The sequence below is a fragment of the Balaenoptera musculus genome, chromosome 7 (assembly GCF_009873245.2).
Source record: "Balaenoptera musculus isolate JJ_BM4_2016_0621 chromosome 7, mBalMus1.pri.v3, whole genome shotgun sequence".
In the NCBI taxonomy this organism is placed as follows: domain Eukaryota; kingdom Metazoa; phylum Chordata; class Mammalia; order Artiodactyla; family Balaenopteridae; genus Balaenoptera; species Balaenoptera musculus.
The window spans coordinates 14,956,852-14,978,273 of NC_045791.1; the positions used below are offsets into that span (position 1 = coordinate 14,956,852).

A 21,422-nucleotide genomic window follows, 5' to 3' on the forward strand; every position below is an offset into this window, starting at 1 on the left:
AACAGGAAAAATTAAGATTCTTTTCCTAGGATACTCAGTCAGATATTCGCTGCTGTCTCTGGTCCTGATTGGGCCAGGTAAACATTCTTGCTCTGCGTGTTAGGGGTATGTGATGTACTACCAGGCACAGGACTAAATCTCATGTCCACTCCTGCTGAGTGTTGGGTATGTGTTGATTTTAAAAAAAGAAATCATTCTGTGGATGCCAGATAAAGGTCAAGTTTGGATAAGTGAAATAGGTAACAGATCTATTATACAGTGTATGTGCATTAATGAAGACTGATTTTATTTATGAAGGGTGTTATTTACAACAAAAACAACGCCTCTCCAAACTTACCATAAAATGGCATTTTATCATGCAGGAAAGTGCAGCACAATTGATTACGTGTGTGTGTGTATGTGTGTGTGTGTAATGGGTACTTTGTAGCAGAAGAATGGGTCCATAAAAGGAACTATATTTTAGTAATTGTTAAAATTCTGAGGAAACTTTCCAGGTTATTTGGGGCCTTGCCGTATTCCCAAGTCACACTTCCCTTAGAGAAAAATGATTTTGCCTGAAAGCATAAGACTTTTTGTGGCCCACTGGGGAAGCTTGCCAGGAGGAATGCGTGGGTTTGCCAGGATGTGTAGTCAGAGATTCATTCTCCTGAGAGGGGAGAAAACACGTTGGCAACAGATCAATCTGAGACTGCTGAGGAGATGCACATGTATGTCCTGGAAGAATCACAAATCTCCATCAAAGTTTCAACTCTCTTGTTGAGTTGTTAAGAGAGACCAGATTTGCCAAGGAATGGCCTGAAATTACAAATGAATCTTGCCAATAAGAATAAACTCTAAACATACGATTTAAAATCATTTAGCGGTACCACAGCATTGCGGTGGAAAGGATGCTTTTTATTACTGTGATTCTTTTCCTCAAACCACTGATCTCAACCCCAACTCTGATCAACCAAATCTTGAAACTAAACATCATGGGTAAGTTCAAAGTCCGTCCCTCCACCATGATTCCTTTTCAAGTATATAATTGATATAAATACATAAAATACACGTATATATTGTATATTTATAGTACATGTATGTATATAAATATACATACGTGTAATATATATTATATAGTACAATATATAAGTATATATAGTGTAATATATATTACACAGTATAATACTATGTTTTATATATATATATATATATATACACACACACAGACACACATATATATGGAGCATGTTTTAGAGATTTAGGGTAAAATCTGACTTTTCTTATTCCTAAGCATTTAATTTTGGGTCTGGTTACATTAGCTATCTGTAATTTACTCTTCTAATTTGAAATAAGAAAAAAACATGTCCCAATTAAGTTGTCTGAATATAAAACACTCCAATGTATGCAAAAAAATGCAATATCGTATAGAGCGTATGTGCCCAATGAGTGATCCTGGCTTTGTTGATGATGGAGGTAGCAAAGCTGATTATGATGATTTAACTAGCATTTTAAAAAATAATTCTCCACTCGACCTATATTCCATCCTTATCAGATACTGTCATTAATCATTAAAAAGTGCACATACTCTTTCTAAAAGGAAATATTCAAATTTCCTTATTTACCACATTATTTAGAATAGAACTGAGTATACAGTTGGTGTTTATGTGTCTCATTGAATTAATTTCTAAATCTTTCCATTTTATGCATTGTAAAATCACCATATACATTTGATGAGAACTAGGCAAGAAGAATAGAAGGAAGTTCCAAGGGTTAATTATTCACTCAATAACATAAGAAATAAAATAATATTAAGATCTAAAGCCAATGATAAAGGAAACCAACTAATATCATAAACTAATAAATAGATTAAAAAATGTGATATACTTATACAGCAGAACATTATATGTCAATAAAGGAGCTGATGATACATGCTACAAGAGGGATGAAGCTTGGAAACAATCGAACTGAAAAAAGCAAATCTAAAAGAACCACATGTTATATAATTCAATGTATAGGAAATGTCCAAGTAGGAAAATGCACAGAAATAGAAAGTAGATTAGTGGTTGCCAGGGGAGAAGGGGAAAGGGAAAGGGGAAATGACTGCTAATGAGTATGGGGGCAGTGAAAATATTTTGGAAATAGATAGGGGCGATGGTTGGACAATTCTATGAATGTATTAAAAAACAATGAATTGTATACTTTAAAGGGGTGCGTTTTATGGTACATGAATTTTATCTCAATAAAGTTGTTATTAAAAGATAAATGAAAAAACGTAAAGACCAAAGAAGGGATGGCTGAGATGCCAAAAGTTTAAAATATACATTTTTAGATTTATTTTGGCTTTAAAAACAAAACTGTTGGTAGAATAGAAAAAAAATATATGCGTGCTATATTTTACCTGGTATTTGTTCCCACTATTTGAAATAAAGCTAAATTCTTCAGCGTCTTTGAAACAAAAATGGTTTGTTTCTGCGTTATGGTTGCTATCTATAATTCATCTTCTCCTTTACTTTGAACCTTCTCAACCTCACTTCTGTTAATGCAGGGATCTACACACAGTAGATCGTGAGTAAACTATGAATATTTAACATTAGTCATACAGATATATGAGTACCTAATTGCTTTATCAGTAATTTTCACAGATTGTTTCTATAAAAGGAGTCCTAAAAATAATGTTGCCAATCAAATTGGCTCTAAAATATTTTGAAGAGCTGGAAGGAACCAAGGAGGTCATCTTGTCTAATCCCTTCATTTTCTCAAAAATAAAGCCACAGGAAGTTAGGTGAAAACACTGAGAAATCAGCAATTAAATTCCTGGATGAGGATTCCAAATCCAGTCCAATTTCTGCAACACTGGTTGTCTGTTAACTAATAACTGATGCTTACACTGGTTCCTTAAGCTGACCCTCCAGTCTGTGTATTCTTTTCTTTCCACTCAGCCTCCAGGCTTCAAGAACCTCCTTTATGAAGCTAGGAGAGTGACTACTAAGTCATAAATAAGTCAACGGTGAGCAATACCTTAGTTATGCTGTGGAATAAGGCACCTTCCCTACTACTGTTTCCAAGATGGCCTCAGTTAGTCTGTTGAGGGGGCCACAAGGGTAATAGTGCTACATCTGCTGCTTGGGGTAAGCGCACTGATGATAGAATTACTATGGGAATATGTGGATCATGAAGAGCCTTTTGGACAAATATTTCCACGTTTTAATTTCCACATTTTATCTTCGAACACTGACACAATCAATGGTTCACATTTCTCATCTTACTAAAGAAACTCTTGAGTTTTCTTAAATTCTCTATTCCTTGCCATTCCTCCAAATATGATTTTTTTAATACTCCACATCATTCAAGCCACCTGTTTGCACAGATGGCAGCTTGCTTGCTTACTTTTATACAAGAGCTAAAGATCTAGGCCTGACAAAACACAAGAGTCAACTGTCACTTTGCTTTGTTTCTCCAAGTTTAAAGTGAGTTAAAGAATCAGAGAGAACAGACGTCTCTCCTTAAGCATTTTATTTCACCTTTTTTGTCTCCCATGATCTTTTAGAAAACATGATATACCTTGCATTGAAAATTATGTTTCTGCTTCAAAAAGATGAACCTGCCTGTCTCTCTTCCTGATATGACATTATAGACATCATTAAGCAGATAAGAGCCACATCTGTAAATCCTACCCCACTTCACCTGCATTTCACCCTCATAACATTTGCTCTGGGGCACAGCTGGAAGCAAAACATACGACAAACTAGTATGTAATTTGTCTACAGATGAGATATAATATAGAAAACACGCACTATCTTTTGTCCTTATCAAGTATTCTGATAAACAATTAACAAAATAATACACACAATTTTTCAATGTATTACATTTGAATGAATGTATGAATATGAAATGAATACATTTCAATGTATTCTATTGTTAGAATAATCAAACAACTACTTAAGTGTTTACCATGTTCCTTGGAAATATGAAGGGGAGAAAATGGCAACTAAAATTTAGTCAGTAAAATAAAATAAAGTTATGTGGCATATTAAAACACAACATTTATTAACTTCCACAATAAGAAAGGAATTTTATGAGGCATTTATACTTATTTAATTCTCACAGTAATGGCTCTTGTTACATTAGAGAAAATTGAGCCTCAGGGAACTTAGTTAACGGGACCTAACATTAGACGATTAAGAGAATGGTGGGGTCAGAATTCTGATGGGGGACAGATTTTAAGTACAATTTGTCAATGAGAGTTGAAATAGCTGCTCCAGAAGATGCTACTACCTGATCTCCAACCCCTTCCGCACACAACCTGCCCAGTGCTGGCTGGTGTCCTGAACACAGACGCAGGAGTTGAAGGGGTAACTCCTGAAAGCCCTTGCAATGTTCCATTATGGGAAGTAACTGAGATCTGAACATGGCAAAATCAGGAGCAGATGCCTCCATGTCTGTTCTGTAGGGTGCTTCTCTCAGCTTTATCAGTGTCAGCTATCAGAATCTGGTCAGAAACCAAGGGAGCGTCTGGCTAACAGTGGAGCTAGTCCCAGCTTGACTGGTGCAGGCAGACCCACCTCTGAAGCTCAGCAAGGATGGAGTGGTAACCTCTAAAGGGTGGAAAGGAGACCATGATAATGGAGGAAGCTTAACCGAGTCCTCCTACTCTTATACTAGACCCCATGTCATCATATCAAAGATTAATACATGCGTGTTTTTACTTAAAAAGTAATTATGTTCTTTTTTCAATTTTTTATTATGTTAAAATACTCATAAAATTTACCACCTTTATAAGTGTACAGTCAGAAGTATTAAGTACATTCATATCAGTGTGCAATCATTACCACTATCCATCTCCAGAACCCTGTTTTCATCTTGCAAAACTGAAATTCTATATCCATTAAGCAGTAACTCACTAATCCCTCTTTCTTCAGTCCCTGGCAATCACCATTCTACTTTCTGTCTCTATGATTTCCACTACTCATATAAGGGGGATCATACAGTATTGGTCTTTTTGTGACTGGTTTATTTTACTTAGCATAATGACTTCAAGATTCATTCAAGTTCTAGCTAATGCCAGAGTCTCCTTCCTTTTTAGATAAATAATACTTCATTGCATGTACATAGCATTCATCGGTGGAAACTTGAAATGTTTCCATGTTTTAGCAATTGTGAATAATACTGCTATGAACACAGATGTACAAATATCTTTTCAAGACTCTGCTTGCAATTCTTTTGGTGATATACCCAGAAGTGAAATTTCTGGATCATACAGTAATTCTATGTTTAATTTTTTAAGGAACCTCCATACTGTTTTCCACAGTGACTGTACAATTTCACATTCCCACTACTAGTGCACAAGGATTCCAATTCCTCCACATCTTTGCCAACTCTCATTATTTTCTGAGTTTGTTTGCTTGCTTGTTTTGTTTTGTTTTGTTTTGTTTTGTACAGAAACCATCCTAATGCATGTGAGATGATATCGCATTGTGGTTTTGACTTGCATGTCCACGTCCTTAGTGTTTAGTGATTTTGTGCATCTTTTCATGTGCTTATTGACAATTTGTATACCTTAGAAAAGTGTCTACTCAAGTTCTTTGCCCATTTTTGAATCTGGTGGTTTGGTGTTTTTGTGCTTGACTTAGGAGTTCTTTAAACATTCTGGATATCCCTTATCAGATATATGATTTTCAAATATTTTCTCCAATTCTGTGGGCTGCCTATTACTCGGTTGATAGTGTCTTTTGATGTACATTTAAAATTTTTTTCATGAAGCCCAATTTGTCTATTTTTCCTTTTGTTCATCTGTGATTTTGGTATCATACACAAAAAATCATTGCCAAATCCAATGTTGTGAAGATTTTGTACTGTTTTCTTCTAAGACTTTTATAGTGTTAAGTTTTCAATTTAGGTCATGGTTCCATTCTGAGTTATGAACTAGTGTACATCAACATATACATTTACCTAACACCATATACAATTTTTGTATATGGTGTTAGGTAAATGTCCAACTTCAATATTTTGCATGTTGATATCCAGTTTTCCCAGCATCATTTGTCAAAAAAATTGTCCTTTCTCCAATGAATATTTCTGCACTCTTGCCAAAAATCATTTGATCATACATGTTAAGGTTTATTTATGGATTCTCTATTCTATTCCATTGTTATATATGTCTGTCTTTATGCCAGTACTACACTGTTTTGATTACTGTAGCTGTGTAGTAAGTTTTGAAATCAGGAAATTTGAGTCTTCCAAATTTGTTCCCTTGTCCTGGACTCTTTTGGCTATTCATGGTCCCTTTTGATTCCGTATGAAATTTAGGATGGTTTTTTCTCTTCTGCAAAAAACATTGCTGGGATTTTAGTAAGGATTTCATTGAATCTATAGATTACTTTGAGTAGTACTTACATCTTAATAAGTCTTCCAATCCATAAATATGGTACATCTTTCCATTTATTCATATTTTCTTTAAGGATTCATGCTATTTCTTCTTTAAAGTTTGGTAGAATTGACCATTGAAGCATTTAGATCCAGGGCTTTTCTTTGTTAGGAGATTTTTGATTACTGGTTCAATCTTCTTACTAGTTATAGCTCTATTCAGATTTTTAATTTCTTCATCATTTATTAATGGTAGGTTTTATGTTTCTAGGAATTTATACATTTCATCTAGGTTATCGAATTTGTTGATGTACACTAGTTCATAGTACTCTCTTAAATCCTTTTTTATTTCTGTAGAACCACTAGTAATGTCCCCACTTTCATTTTGATTTTAGTGATTTGAATATTTTCTCTATCTTTCTCTCTATTTCTTTCCAAATAGTCCATCTATTTAAAGGTTTGTCCTTTTTTTTATTCTGACTGTGCCTCGTGGCATGAGGGATCTTGTTTCCCCAACCAGGGATCGAACCCATGCCCCCTGCAGTGGAAGCATGAAGTCTTAACTGCTGGACCGCCAGGGAAATCCCTAAAACTTTGTCCATTTTGTTGATCTTTTTGAAGAATAAACTTTTGGTTTCACTGGGGTTTTTTCTACTTTTTTTCTATTATTTATTTTGTTTTTCTCTGCTGTTTTATGATTTCCTTCCTTCTTCTAGCTTTGGGTTTAGTTTTTTCTTCTTTTTCTAGTTCATTAAGTTATAAAATTAGGTTGTTGATCTGAAAGCTTTCTTTTTTCTTAATGTAACTGCTGATATTTATAAACTTCTCCCCTAGCACTGCTTTCACTGCATCCAATATATTTAGAGGCATGCTGTGTTCTCATTTTCATTTATATCTAAGTATATTTTACTTTCCCTTGTGATTTCTGCCTTGATCCATTAATTTTTAAACAGTGTGTTGTCTCATTTCCACAAATTTGTGAATTTTCCAGTGTTTCTTCTGTTATTGATTTTTAACTTTATCCCATTGTGATCAGAGAAGATACTTTGTATGATATCTACATTTTAAAATCCACTGAGACTAAATTTGTGACCTAACAAATTTACGTTTGTTCTCTTTGAATAGGCCATACTTTTTAAGCCTTTTTAGTTTTTGTTGAAAATTGTTCATTTAAATGTAGTAGTGTGGTAACTCTGGAAACCAGATTCTCCTCCTTCCTCAGGGTTTTCTGTTTTTTTATTTTTTATTTTTTGTTTTTGATTGCTGTAGGCTGTTTCTGTGCTGAAGATCACTGAGGTATAAGCTTATGGGTTTTCAGGTCTTTTTTGAGCCTGTGCTTTTCCCTAGGCATGTGTAGTGACTTTCTAATTGCCCTATATATGTAGTTGATTTTAAATATATCAGTCTTCAATGTCTGGCTCCCGAAAGGAGAAAAAGAATAAAAAGAGGGAAGGGGCAGGGGTGGAAGGTGCTGGCCCTTTAAATATCACTAGAAGTCACTTCAGCCAAAAGGAGAGGACCTTACAACAGTAGGGGTAGGTATAACAACAATGACCACCACCTCTTTCTCTGCACCTCTGTGATCAGAAGCAACAATCAGCAAATAGAACACTGGTCTCCAAAGGAAGATAGGGTGCTTTTTGTCCACTCTGGCTCCTGCAAGCTTCTCCTGGAACATGTGCACTGCCTCCTTTCCCAGGTTGAGGTGTGAGGGAGGGGTAACTGGTACTGTACTAAGAGTTGAAATTGACTGTTATCTGCAATTTGCTATCCAAACCCTCCCCTTGGAAGTTATAAACCTTCAACAGACTCCAGAGTTTCAAAAGAGTTATATCAGACAGATTCTGCCAGTACAATTGTTGTCTAGGTAGGGAGATAAATTCCTACCTAGACCCATCTTTGAAGAATCCTTCCCCTATATTTATGACTTAAATGGTAACACAACTTACTTTAGAAATTAATGAAAATATTAAAAAGGAAATTAAAATTCTATGAGTTCTTGTGATCGTTTGCTTTATGTGTCACCTTGACTGGGCAAAGGGATTCCCAAATAGGTGGTAGAACATTTTTTCTTGGTGTGTCTGTGAGGATGTTTCCAGAAGAGATTAGCATTTGAGAAAGACTGAGTAAAGAAGCTCACTAATGTAGGTGGGTAGTATCCATTCAAATGGGGGTCTGAATAGAACAAAAAGGCAAGAGAAGAGTGAATTTGCTCTTTTTGCTTGAGTTGGGGCAATTCTTTTCCTACCCTCAGACATCAGTGGTCCTGTGGCACTTTGGACTCAGACTGAATGAAACCCATTAGTTTTCCTGGTTCTCCAGCTTGCAGATGAAAGATTGTGGGCCTTCTTGACTTCCATCACTGTATGAGCCAATTTCTATAATAAATTAACCTCCCTCTCTCTCTTTCTCTCTCCCTCCCCCTCCTTCCCTCCCTCCCTCTCTCTCCTTCTCCCTCTAGATAGATACATAGATAGATAGAGAGACAGATGTTAGAGAGAGAGAGAGAGAGAGAGAGAGATAGATAGATAGATAGATAGATAGATAGATAGGAAGAAAACTGGTCTTGTATCTCTAGAAAACTCTGACAAAGATAATATAATTAGCTTTATCTTTTTATATTAAGCATTTTAAATCAGACTGGATAAACTTTTGTATACCAGTTTTAACCCTAATGATAGAAAATGTTATGCTAGATTCTTTCATATTATTTTTCATTTTTGTAATGGCTGCAAAATATTCCTTTATGCAACATGCATCGAATTATTAAATTTTTATTTCTGTACTGTTGATGATGACATTTCTTTGCAGTAGCAGAAATAGATTCTGAAACTTCATTAAATGTCGTATATCATCAAGATTTCCACCTTCAGATTGTTACCCAAGATTTTGCAGAAGTAGAATTTCATAGTATTTGTATTTCTTTTGCATAATTTTTGATTGTTTATAAGTTTAATGTCTGTATTTTAATCGTCATGTTTAAATTTCTTAAAAGTAATACACATTTTTAATGCAGTATTAATAAACTGGAGGTGGAAAGAGTTCCCTGGACCCCGTTTTCTGTAGGATTGATAGAGTTTTTTTTAGAGGTATATATCACAACGTGTATATCTTTTAAATAGAAAAGAACAAAGAAATGTTATATTTATCTACAGATAAATCCAATTCCCTTTTATTGAGGGCCCTAGCTCAACTCCTGGCACAGTGCTAGAAAGCTTTCTTGCTTAAGCCTCCTTGCTGGCTGGGAAAAGCACCTGTGGCCCTCAGGTTGGCCCTCTCCCAGCATTTCCCAAAGTGCCACAATTACCACTTTTCAAACACTCATCAGAATTCCCATCAGATTCCCTCAGAATAAGAGATCTCCTCCAAATGTTAGTAAATGAAACCAATTCACAGAAAGATTAAAAGATATGCTGTATTTCAAAATATGCTGCAAAGACTCTAACACAAATTTCACTAAAACTGATCCATCAGCAAAAAGTTATGAGATTGTTAAACAAAGCTAAACATATTTGACTGTTTACATTTACTGTAGTGATATTCAGATGTTTTACTATGATGAAATATTTCACAAAACCTCAATTGTGATTATTTCCACCATATTTTTTCTTTTTTTCTAGTAATGGGGGGATATACTAACATTTTATAAAAATGATGGTGCACTACTCTTGGGGCATATTGTGAACTATAATTTGTATTTATTGAAAGAGGTGTGTTAGCTCCTTGAAGACACTCCATATTTAATAACTATATTTGTATAAACCAAATTAAACAATTACTAATGTGAGGGGTCACTATGTTCAAAGGTCATGGTTGAGGTATTGCTGTTTCTTATGCTTCCAGAATCTCTGTGGTTGAATTCCTAAGAAGCCAAATCCATGTGGTCTCTGGTGTCTTTTTTTAATTCCTGCCTCCATGGGTTGAACACATTAGAGCCTGGCTGAGAGGCAAGAGGATACTTATGGCTTCTCACCCTCTTCTCTTTTATATAAAATATTTGCTTTAGTTTTTAGAGCAGCATGGTGTTAAAATTTACACTTTTAAGGAAAGGAAAGTTTTCACTTAAACTTTGAAAGAAATCTAAATGCCCTATTACAATTGAAGAAAGAATTTCACTTTTGTGGTTATGGACATTCAGTGAATAATAGAGTAGTGTGTGTTTATAATTAATAGTTCCTTGTATAATGATGTACCTGATGTTACAAAATATAAAGAATGCTGGATAATGACAGGATTTAGCCATTCCTGGGTTCAAGGACTTAATATCATTTCAAATCACCCTGAATATCAATTCTACTCCTAACAAAAATTTCAACCCCTATAGACACATCCAAAAGTCCCGGGTTCTTACTGAGCCTGTAGCCCATCAGTAGGATGCTCTCTCTCTTTTGCCCATGATAGTTTTATGACAGAGTCAATGATAGGTCAACCTCTAAACATTGCTAGATAATATTCATATACACAGACACACAGACACACACACAGACACACAGCTGCAGTCCTGTATATAAAGTATCACGGGAAAATGACCATTTTCCATATCTCACAAAAAGAAACAGTACCCTGAAACAGCATTAAATAGTTAATTCAGCTTGATAAAATCTTCGCAATCTAAGTAAACATAAAGTTAACTGATTTCTAGAGTGTTGCCTAAAACTGCACTCTTTATGCTCCTACAATATTCTCCATGGCAGTTAGCCAGAGACAACCTTTGGAAGACTGAAAACTCATCCTGGAGCTACTGAAGTTTACTCTTGCCCATTCTGAAAAATTAGCTGATATTGATAACTGTTATAAAAAAAGTTTACCCCATGAGCCTCATAGGCTGCCAAGAATGTAATTGAGCTGAAATGGAAGGCTGGTATTAAGCTTGTATCTGGTTCTGAGTCAAGGAGCCCTCACTCTTTGACTAGCATCAAGGGAAGCTTCTTTCATTTGGGGAGAACAGATGGAACGATTTGACTATAGTAGAGTTCATTTTGAGAAACTGTCCCAGCTTGTCCAAACTGATGGCAAGTTGGATCGGATTTCAAATAAATAAATAAATAAATATCTGTAGGAGTTGAGGTTACTACCCCTGGCTCAAAAAAATCAGATTAGAAAGTATTTATTAGGTATCTACAATGCATGAGGCATGGTTCCACTCATGATTTTACCAAACATGATGATACAATGTTAATTCTGACACCCCTTTTTCACTAAACAAATGTAACAAAACACAGTATTCTATAATAATTTAAAAATTGTGACACTTTTAGACCATGTTTTCATTTATTATTTTATAATACGATTTTAGTGAAATTCAGCATTTACATACATTCTTAAAATGGAACCTTATGTATATCCTGTTGTCCTGAAAGATACAACTGTCTTCCTGGATGTCATCTCAATTTTCTCTCATGATCTGCTCAAGAGTGGCAAATGTATGCATATGGTCATTTATTTTGAATCTCTTGAAATTTCAACTTAACAATGTACTTCAGCAACAAAATTCAATAAATATTCATTAAGTTTGTACTATATATCAGGAAATACCTGAATTTTATGTGCTAGAGATACAAAACATCCTCACTCATTAAGGAGTTCAGAGTTCAATGGGGGATACAGGCAAATAAAACTATTTCCATACAAAGAGTACAGTACTGTGATTAAGAGTAAAGACTTGCGTTATCAACTAAAGGTAGAAATTAGCCACATGTACTTTAAAACACTAGCCCAAATTGAGATATCCTGTAAGTATAAAATACACACCGCATTTTGAAGACTTCGTATAAAAAATATAAAATACCTCATTTTTAATACTAATTTTTAATACTGTACTGATTATACTTGAAATGTTATTTGGGATATATTGTATTAAACAAAATGTATTAACACAACTAATCTCACCAGTTTCTTTTTACTCTTTCAATGTATTCTTTAGAAAATTTATGAATTTACGTCACATTTGTAACTCAGATTTCTATTGGACAGCGCTGGTTTGTATACTGATGCTAGACCTTTTGTCTTCAAAACTCATTCTATCACGTACTAGCTGTAAGACCTTAGGCAAGTACTAGTTTGTTTGCTTGTTTTTTGCTTCAGTTTCCTCATGTATAAGAAGAGGCTGATAACAATTATAGTTGTTTACTCAATAGGGTTGTTGGGATAGTAAGTGAATCAAAACATCTAAAAGGTGACTATTATTAAATATGTAAGCATTAAGTAGGCACATAGAAAGAGTACCTATCTCAGGCCAGAAGAAGTAAACTCAAAGAAGAATTCCAAAAAGAAAAAAAAAATAATAATGGTTTCACTAAACCTTCAAAGAATGTCAGAAAGCTATTCCATTGTAATAGGAGGATAAGAGTATTTCCAAGAATAGGGACAACAATAAATAAAGTCATAAAACTTGAAAGAACCAAGGTCCATTCCAGGAACTGAAAGTGGTTTTCAACGTGTAGGACTGCAGACTTCTTTGAAGCAATAGTGGGAAGAGAGACTGAAGAGGTGAGAAAAGCCAGGTAACTACACTGCCCAATACTATTTTAAAGAATTTATGAAATTAGGAATTCCCTCTATAAAATTAACCATATTGTTTTAGGAGAGTCAAAGGAGATACACAAAGAGAAGAAATGAAATGGGAATAAGTGATGTCATGAAGGAAATTACTAAGATATTAATAAAAGAATTTCTGAGTAGTAAGGCATATTACTTCCCCATTCTAACCCTTAAGGCAGAATGCTTTTGATAGCTATCCTTTTCTACTAATTGAGCCTATTAAGCCAACAAGCCTCTAAAGCTTGTACTCATTTAATACACCCGCTGTAAGCTAGGTTATGAAAATAAATTTTGGATTTTGTAAATTGGGCATGCCCACCAAAATAAATATTAATGCTCAGATTCTATTACGGTAATGGATAGACACCAACACTCATAGGTTCTTTATAACTTATAAGGACAAAACAGAGTCAGAGAGAGCTACCTCCCAGGTGAAAGAGAAAAAGTTGAAAGCTGTCAGGAAAAGGTTCCTTTTGTATTAGAGGTATAGGTAGTGTTAAAAGGTAAACTGAGGCACATAAAATTTTTTCAAAGGTTTATTTACGCAAGCCGATGCAAACTGGACAGCACCAAACCAAAAATGGTTAGGAGCTCCCTGATGACAGAAGCTAGGGAAAAGGTTTTCATAGAGAAGGTGCAGAAGAAAAACAAATACGTTATTCGATTGGCTATACTTAAGCAGTTGCCCTGTTTGGAAAAGAGGGCTACTTGTGATCGGTTGTTCTTCTGGGTTTTTTTTCGGATTCTGGTGCACTGATTCTGGCTTAGGTTTTGGTTTGCTTAGTAGGCTGCCGAGGCATTAGAGCCACCTCAGGCTAACAGCCTCCTTGTTTAATTAATTTTATTGTAGTTACAATGATATATCATAAGGGCATTAAAATAATAAGAAAGGAGGCTCTTCTGGAAGGAATTATGGTGGATTAAATTTTAAATATGTTGAATAAGGTAACATTATCAAAAAGTGAAATGAACAAATATATGTATATATACTATATACTAAATTTGTGATAGGATAACCTATAACAATTAGCAACCAGCAATAGTATCTGAAATAACTTTTAATTTTGATTGCATCACTTTGTTTTCTCCCTTAGTAAGATTCACTGCTTCATCCTCAATGTCTTAAACAGCTAGATACAAACAGCAGGGCTATGCCAACATTCTACGACAGTACCAAATTGATGATTTCCAGTTGATGATATCGCAGTAGGTACCCACCCTAAATATCTCTCGGTAGTGTGTTATTAGCATATGTCTCAAAGTTTGCTATGTCCACCTCTTTGTCACACCCCATCACAGTGTTGAATGTGCCACTGGAAAACCAGCAGTTTTGTCCTTATGTAAGGCACACTCTGTCTCTCGTGACAGTAGTGTCGTCCTGTACAGTCTCATTAACAGACTATATTTATCAGTTGTTCATGGCTCAACATTACAAACTCCTTCCACGTATGTGTTTTCTTTATGTAAAAAAATGGTACTTAGCGTCCTTCAGGTTTAGAAATTAATGACACTATCAATATTAATTTCGAAAAGAATAAAATTTTAGCTAAGACTGAGATGCATCTTCAGATGAGTGAGAACTAAAAAGGAAAGAAAAATGTTACAGTAAGTAAATATTACACTAAATCATCTCTAATATTATTTCAGGACTTAAGCTCCTAGGGGGCTATATTTTTACTGACCATTTATTAAATTGCAAACCTAACTGAGACTGTTTGGAGAAGAGAGCGTGGAAAACCACATTTTGAAAACAATGAGTGATATCAAGAAGGAAGTAGAAATGGCCTCAGTGTTGGGAGAACGTATCGGGGAAATGCTCAAGCAAACAGTGATGGAACGTGACAGAGCTATTAAAATCCAAATCCACACAAACATACGAATTGTTTCTCATCTGGACACAGCTTCTTCTTCTACTCTGAACTTCAATTACAATGAATGGGCTTCAACCCTCTCAACTGGTGCCCAGTGAGAGAGGCATGTTTATGCTCTCAAATGTTTGGGCCATCCACTTGTTCATATGCTATGGTTTGATGCCCAGGTTTCTTTCTGTGCCATGAAATCCTGGTCCAGGATGAAACTGGAAAAAGATGGTGCAGTGACAGGATGATAAATGAGGTTCACCACGATGAAAGGTTGGGTTGTCCTCTTGTATTCTTGGCAACAGAAACAGATTTACCAACACGTCTGCCACAAAACACATTCTTCTATAAAGTTTTAAAATCAAGCAGCTAAGGGAATTCTCTGGCAGTCCAGTGGTTAAGACTCTGGGCTTTCACTGCTGAGGGCACGGGTTCAATCCCTGGTTGGGGAACTAAGATCCTGCTAACTGCACAGTGCGGCCGAAAAATTTAAAAATTTAATAAAATAAAATCAAGCAGCTAATAACCACATTATATCAAAGGACTAACAGGCAAATCCTCTCTTTTTGTTGGTGCATAGATACCCAAATTCAAAGTTCTTCTTTAGGATGGGGGACTTGTATAGACAAGGATTCTGTTTGTTTGTTGCAATGCTAAACAAATTCATATTTTGAAAATTCCAAATTAAAGTACACATTAGGGTGCAACAATTCTGTTCAGTGAGGGTTCTTTCCCTTCAAACAAGATTTGTCACATTTTAAAATTGAATTTATCCAATGCATATAAAATGCAATAAAATGTACAGACCTTAACTGATATCTAAAAATTTAAGCATCTGTCTTTTAAGTAAAACCTAGAGCTAACTTTTCTTTAAAAGTAATTTCAATGTGATTGTAGAACTTTTGAAAGGATGTTAATTCTTTGAACAGAGATAAAATTAAAGTCAAAAAGGTTTTAGTCACAGTAGTAGAGAGGCAGCACCTTCTAACTAGCAGACCTTTAAAACTGACTATGGGCTAAAATCACAAAGTACAAAACAGCAACCAGTAAATCTGTCATGTGGTTTCTTCATCTCAGTCAGATACCAAATTGTCATCTAAAATTTAATCAACAATGTCCTTAGATTAAACTGAATTTGAAAAATTATTTTGACCATGGAGTCAAGATACAAGAGTATGTGTGTGAATTGTGGATGACTGCGGTGGGGCCTTTAAGATGAGAACCATAGGTGATGGTAATCAAAGGTTTTTGCAGTTCTCCAGTGGGAGTAAACCACAGACCAGGAAGGAGTTTGACAGCTATTAAAACCAGGGCTCTGCAGTTGAGAGGTAGCTTTGCTGTTTCAGGAAGGTCTGTTTTCCATGACTGACTGCAGTATGGTTCAAGTCAGAGGGAAAGAAGATCCCTGGAACTCCATCATGAGCGGTGCCTTAACAGGAGCCATACTGGCAGCAAGAAACAGACCAGTGGCCATGGTTGGGTCAGCTGCGATGGGTGGCATTCTCTGGGCTTTAATTGAAGGAGCTGGTGTCTCCTTGACAAGATTTGCCTCTGCCCAATTTCCCAATTATTCTCCATTTGCTGAAGACCCCTTGCAGTGGCCTTCGGCCCAGTTACCATCCTCACCTTTTGGAGACTATGGACAATATCAATAGGACTTCTTTCCCAGGATTTCTTTAACAGAATGAGGAAAGGATTTCAGACTGTTTTTCAAACCATAGGTGGGACAACTATGGCCAAACAGACTATGAAGAGACATTAAAAGCATCTTCTTCTATTTAAAGGAACATGGGGGTGGGGGTTCCTAAAAGATAATACATTTATTTATTCATACTTGGATTGCATTTGTGATGAAATAAATGTCTAAAATCTTTCAAAGGAAATATAATAAGTGCTTAGAAGATGAAGGACCAAATGGCAAACAGCAATGAAGCATGACCATCATTTCCTTGTGGACTCCTCTGCCTGGTTTTCTTCTGTTAGTCAAACAATAAAAAAAACTCCTGGACATTGCTCTTTAAAAAAAAAACAAAAAAACAAACTTACTTTAGAATAATTTTAATTTGAAAATAGATTTAGTCTTTCCTTACGCCCTTCTAATTTAAAACAAAATAAGTTTATATTTCTTTTTTCTTTAGATAATTTTCTTGATTCTCCTCCTCCTTTAAATTCTTCCAACATCCACTGAGCAGAACTGGAACACAGCATTCAGATAAGGCCCTGATTCTGCTGTCTCAGTTTATGTTTATAATCTCTCCTGATTGCTAAGGGTTACAATCTTTGTTTCACAAGGCTCTGCCTGGGTACAAATTGTTCTACATAATGACACTTAACTACAGAAGTCAAAAGTAAACACTCAAGTGCCATTATTCAATAATAATTTTTAAAATTGCATTAAAAATGTCTTGTGTTCTTCAGTTTGCCACATTAAAATGCAGGCAGTCCAGTTCAATAAATCCCAGAAGAATAGTGAGTATCAGAATCTAGTCTCGGTAGAGGGACGTGCACTCACTCCCTCTTGCAAGAGCAGCAGAATCACAACTAACTGCTGAACAATCACTGACAGGAAGACACTTGAACTCACCAAAAAAGATACCCCACATACAAAGACAAAGGAGAAGCCACAATGAGATGGTAGGAGGGGCGCAATCACAATAAAATCAAATTCCATAACCGCTGGGTGGGTGACTCACAAAGTGAAGAACACTTATACCACAGAAGTCCACCCACTGGAGTGAAGGTTCTGAGCCCTATGTCAGGCTTCCCAACCTGGGGGTCCAGCAATGGGAGAAGGAGTTACCAGAGAATCAGACTTTGAAGGCTAGTGGGATTTGATTGCAGGACTTTGACAGGAGAGGGGGAAACAGAGATTCCATGCTTGGAAGGCACACACAAAGTAGTGTGCACATCAGGACCCAAGGGAAGGAGCAGTGACCCCCTAGAAGACTGAACCAGATGTACCTGCTGGTGTTGAAGGGTCTCCTGCAGAGGTGGGGGGCAGATGTGGCTCACTGTGGGGACAAGGACACTGGCAGCAGAAGTTCTGGGAAGTACTCCTTGGCATGAGCCCTCCTGAGTCCACCATTAGCCCCAGCAAAGAGCCTGTACACTCATGCCAAACAACCAGTAGGAAGGGAACTCAGCCTCACCCAGCAGACAAACACATTAAAGTTTTACTGAGCTCTGCCCACCAGAGCAATAGCCAGCTCTACCCACCACCAGTCCCTCACATCAGGAAGCTTGCACAAGCCTCTTATATAGCCTCATCCACCAGAGGGCAGGCAGCAGAAGAAAGAAGAACTACAATCCTGCAGCCTGTGGAGCAAAAACCACATTCACAGAAAGACAGACAAAATGAAAAGTCAAAGGAATATGTACCAGGTGAAAGAGCAAGATAAAACCCCAGAAAAACAACTAAAAGAAGTGGAGATAGGCAATATTCCAGAAAAAGAATTCAGAATAATGATAGTGAAGATGATCCAGGACCTCGGAAAAAGAATGGAGGCCAAGATCGAGAAGATGCAAGATATGTTTAACAAAGACCTAGAAGACTTAAAGAACAAATAAACAGAGATGAACAGTACAATAACTGCAATGAAAAATACACTAGATGGAATCAATAGCAGAATAACTGAGGCAGAAGAACGGATAAGTGACCTGGAAGACAGAATGGTGGAAATCACTGCTGCGGAACAGACTAAAGAAAAAAGAATGAAAAGAAATGAAAACAGCCTAAGAGACCTCTGGGAAAACATTAAATGCACCAACATTCACATTATAGGGGACCCAGAAGGAGAAGAGAGAGAAAGGACCCAAGAAAATATTTGAACAGATTATAGTTGAAAACTTCCCTAACATGGGAAAGGAAATAGCCACCCATGTCCAGGAAGCACAGAGAGTCCCAGGCAGGACAAACCCAAGGAGAAACACGCCAAGACACATAGTAATCAAATTGACAAAAATTAAAGACAAAGAAAAATTATTAAAAGCAACAAGGGAAAAATGACAAATAACATACAAGAGATGTCCCATAAGGTTAACAGCTTATTTCTCAGCAGAATCTCTACAAGCCAGAAGGGAGTGGCATGATATATTTAAAGTGATGAAAGGGAAGAACCTACAACCAATATTACTCTAGCCGGCAAGGATCTCATTCAGATTCGATAGAGAAATCAAAAGCTTTACAGAGAAGTGAAAGCTAAGAGAATTCAGTACCACCAAACTGGCTCTACAACAAATGCTAAAAGAACTTCTCTAAGTGGGAAACACAAGAGAAGAAAAAGGCCTACAAAAACAAACCCAAAACAATTAAGAAAATGGTAATAGGAACATACATATCGATAATTACCTTAAATGTGAATGGATTAAATGCTCCAACCAAAAGACACAGGCTTGCTGAACAGATACAAAAACAGGACCCATACTTATGCTGTCTACAAGAGACCCACTTCAGACCTAGGGACACATGCAGACTGAAAGTGAGGGGATGGAAAAAGATATTCCATGCAAATGGAAATCAAAAGAAAGCTGGAGTAGCAATACTCATACCAGATAAAATAGACTTTGAAATAAAGAATGTTACAAGAGACAAGGACGGACACTATGTAATGATCAAGGGATCAATCCAAGAAGAAGATATAACAATTATAAATATACATCCACCCAACATTGGAGAACTTCAATGCATAAGGCAAATGCTAACAACTATAAAAGAGGAAATTGACAGTAACACAATAATAGTGGGGGACTTTAACACCTCACTTACACCAATGGACAGATCATCCAGACAGAAAATTAATAAGGAAACACAAGCTTTAAATGACACAAGCTTTAAATGACAGAAAATTAATAAAGAAACACAAGCTTTAAATGACATAATAGACCAGATAGATTTAATTGATATTTATAGGATGTTCCATCCAGAAACAGCAGATTACACCTTCTTCTCAAGTGTGCATGGAACATTCTCCAGGATAGATAACACCTTGGGTCACAAATCAAGCCTCAGTAAATTTAAGAAAATTGAAATCATATGAAGCATCTTTTCCGACCACAACACTATGAGATTAGAAATAAATTACAGGGAAAAAAACGTAAAAAACACAAACATATGGTGGATAAACAATGCGTTACAAAATAACCAAGAGATCACGGAAGAAATCAAAGAGGAAATCAGAAAATACCTAGAGACAAATGACAACAAAAACACGACGATCCAAAACCTATGGGAGGCAGCAAAAGCAGTTCTAAGAGGGAAGTTTATAGCAATACCATCCTACCTTAAGAAACAAGAAAAATTTCAAATAAGCAATCTAACCTTACACTTAAAGGAACTAGAGAGAGAAGAACAAACAAAACCCAAAGTTAGTAGAAGGAAAGAAATCATAAATATCACAGCAGAAATAAAAGAAATAGAAAGAAAGAATAGCAAAGATCCAAAAAACTAAAAGCTGATTCTTTAATAAGATAAACAAAATTGATAAACCTTTAGCCAGACTCATCAAGGAAAAGAGGGAGAGGACTCAAATCAATAAAATTGGAAATGATAAAAGGAGAAGTTACTACGGACACTGCACAAATACAAAGCATCATAAGAGAATACTACAAGCAACTCTATGCCAATAAAATGAACAACATGGAAGAAATGGACAAATTCTTAGAAAGGTATAACCTTCCAAGACTGAACCAGGAAGAAATAGAAAATATGAACTGACCAATCACAAGTAATGAAACTGTGATTTAAAATCTTCAAACAAACAAAAGTCCAGGACCAGATAGCTTCACAGGTGAATTCTGTCAAACATTTAGAGAAGAGCTGACACCCATCCTTCTCAAACTCTTCCAAAAAATTGCAGAGGAAGAAACACTCCCAAACTCATTCTATGAGGCCACCATCACCCTGATACCAAAACCAGACGAAGATACTAAAAAAGAGAAAATTACAGACCAATATTACTGATGAACATAGATACAAAAATCCTCAATAAAATACTAGCAAACAGAATCCAACAACACATTAAAAGGATCATACAACATGATCAAGTGGGATTTATCCGAGGGATGCAAGGATTCTTCAATATATGCAAATCCATCAATGTGATACACCATATTAACAAACTGAAAAATAAAAACCATATAATCATCTCAACAGATGCAGAAAAAGCTTTTGACAAAATTCCACAGTGATTTATGATAAAAACTCTCCAGAAAGTGGGCATAGAGGGAACCTACCTCAATATACTAAAGGCCATATATGACAAACCCACAGCAAACATCATTCTCAATGGTGAAAAACTGAAAGCATTTCTTCTAATATCAGGAATAAGAGAAGGATGTCCAATCTCACCACTACTATGCAACATAGTTTTGGAAGTCCTAACCACAGCAATCAGAGAAGTAAGAGAAATAAAAGGAATACAAATTGGAAAAGAAGAATTACAACTGTCACTGTTTGCAGATGACATGATACTATACATAGAGAATCCTAAAGATGCCACCAGAAACCTACTAGAGCTAATCAATGAATTTGGTAAAGTTACAGGATACAAAATGAATGCACAGAAATCTCTTGCATTCCTATACACTAACAATGAAAGATCAGAGGGGAAATTAAGAAAACAATCTCATTTACCACTGCAACAAAAAGAATAATATACCTAGGAATAAACCTACATAAGGAGG

At 35.9% G+C, this 21,422-nt stretch overlaps 1 protein-coding gene and 1 pseudogene across 1 annotated transcript in view; one reads left to right on the plus strand and one right to left on the minus strand.

Annotated features, from left to right (window-relative positions):
• The window catches only part of DPP10 (dipeptidyl peptidase like 10), a 674,557-nt gene that overhangs the window by 353,260 nt on the left and 299,875 nt on the right, over positions 1–21,422 (minus strand).
• LOC118897754 lies at positions 15,927–16,396 on the plus strand (annotated as a pseudogene).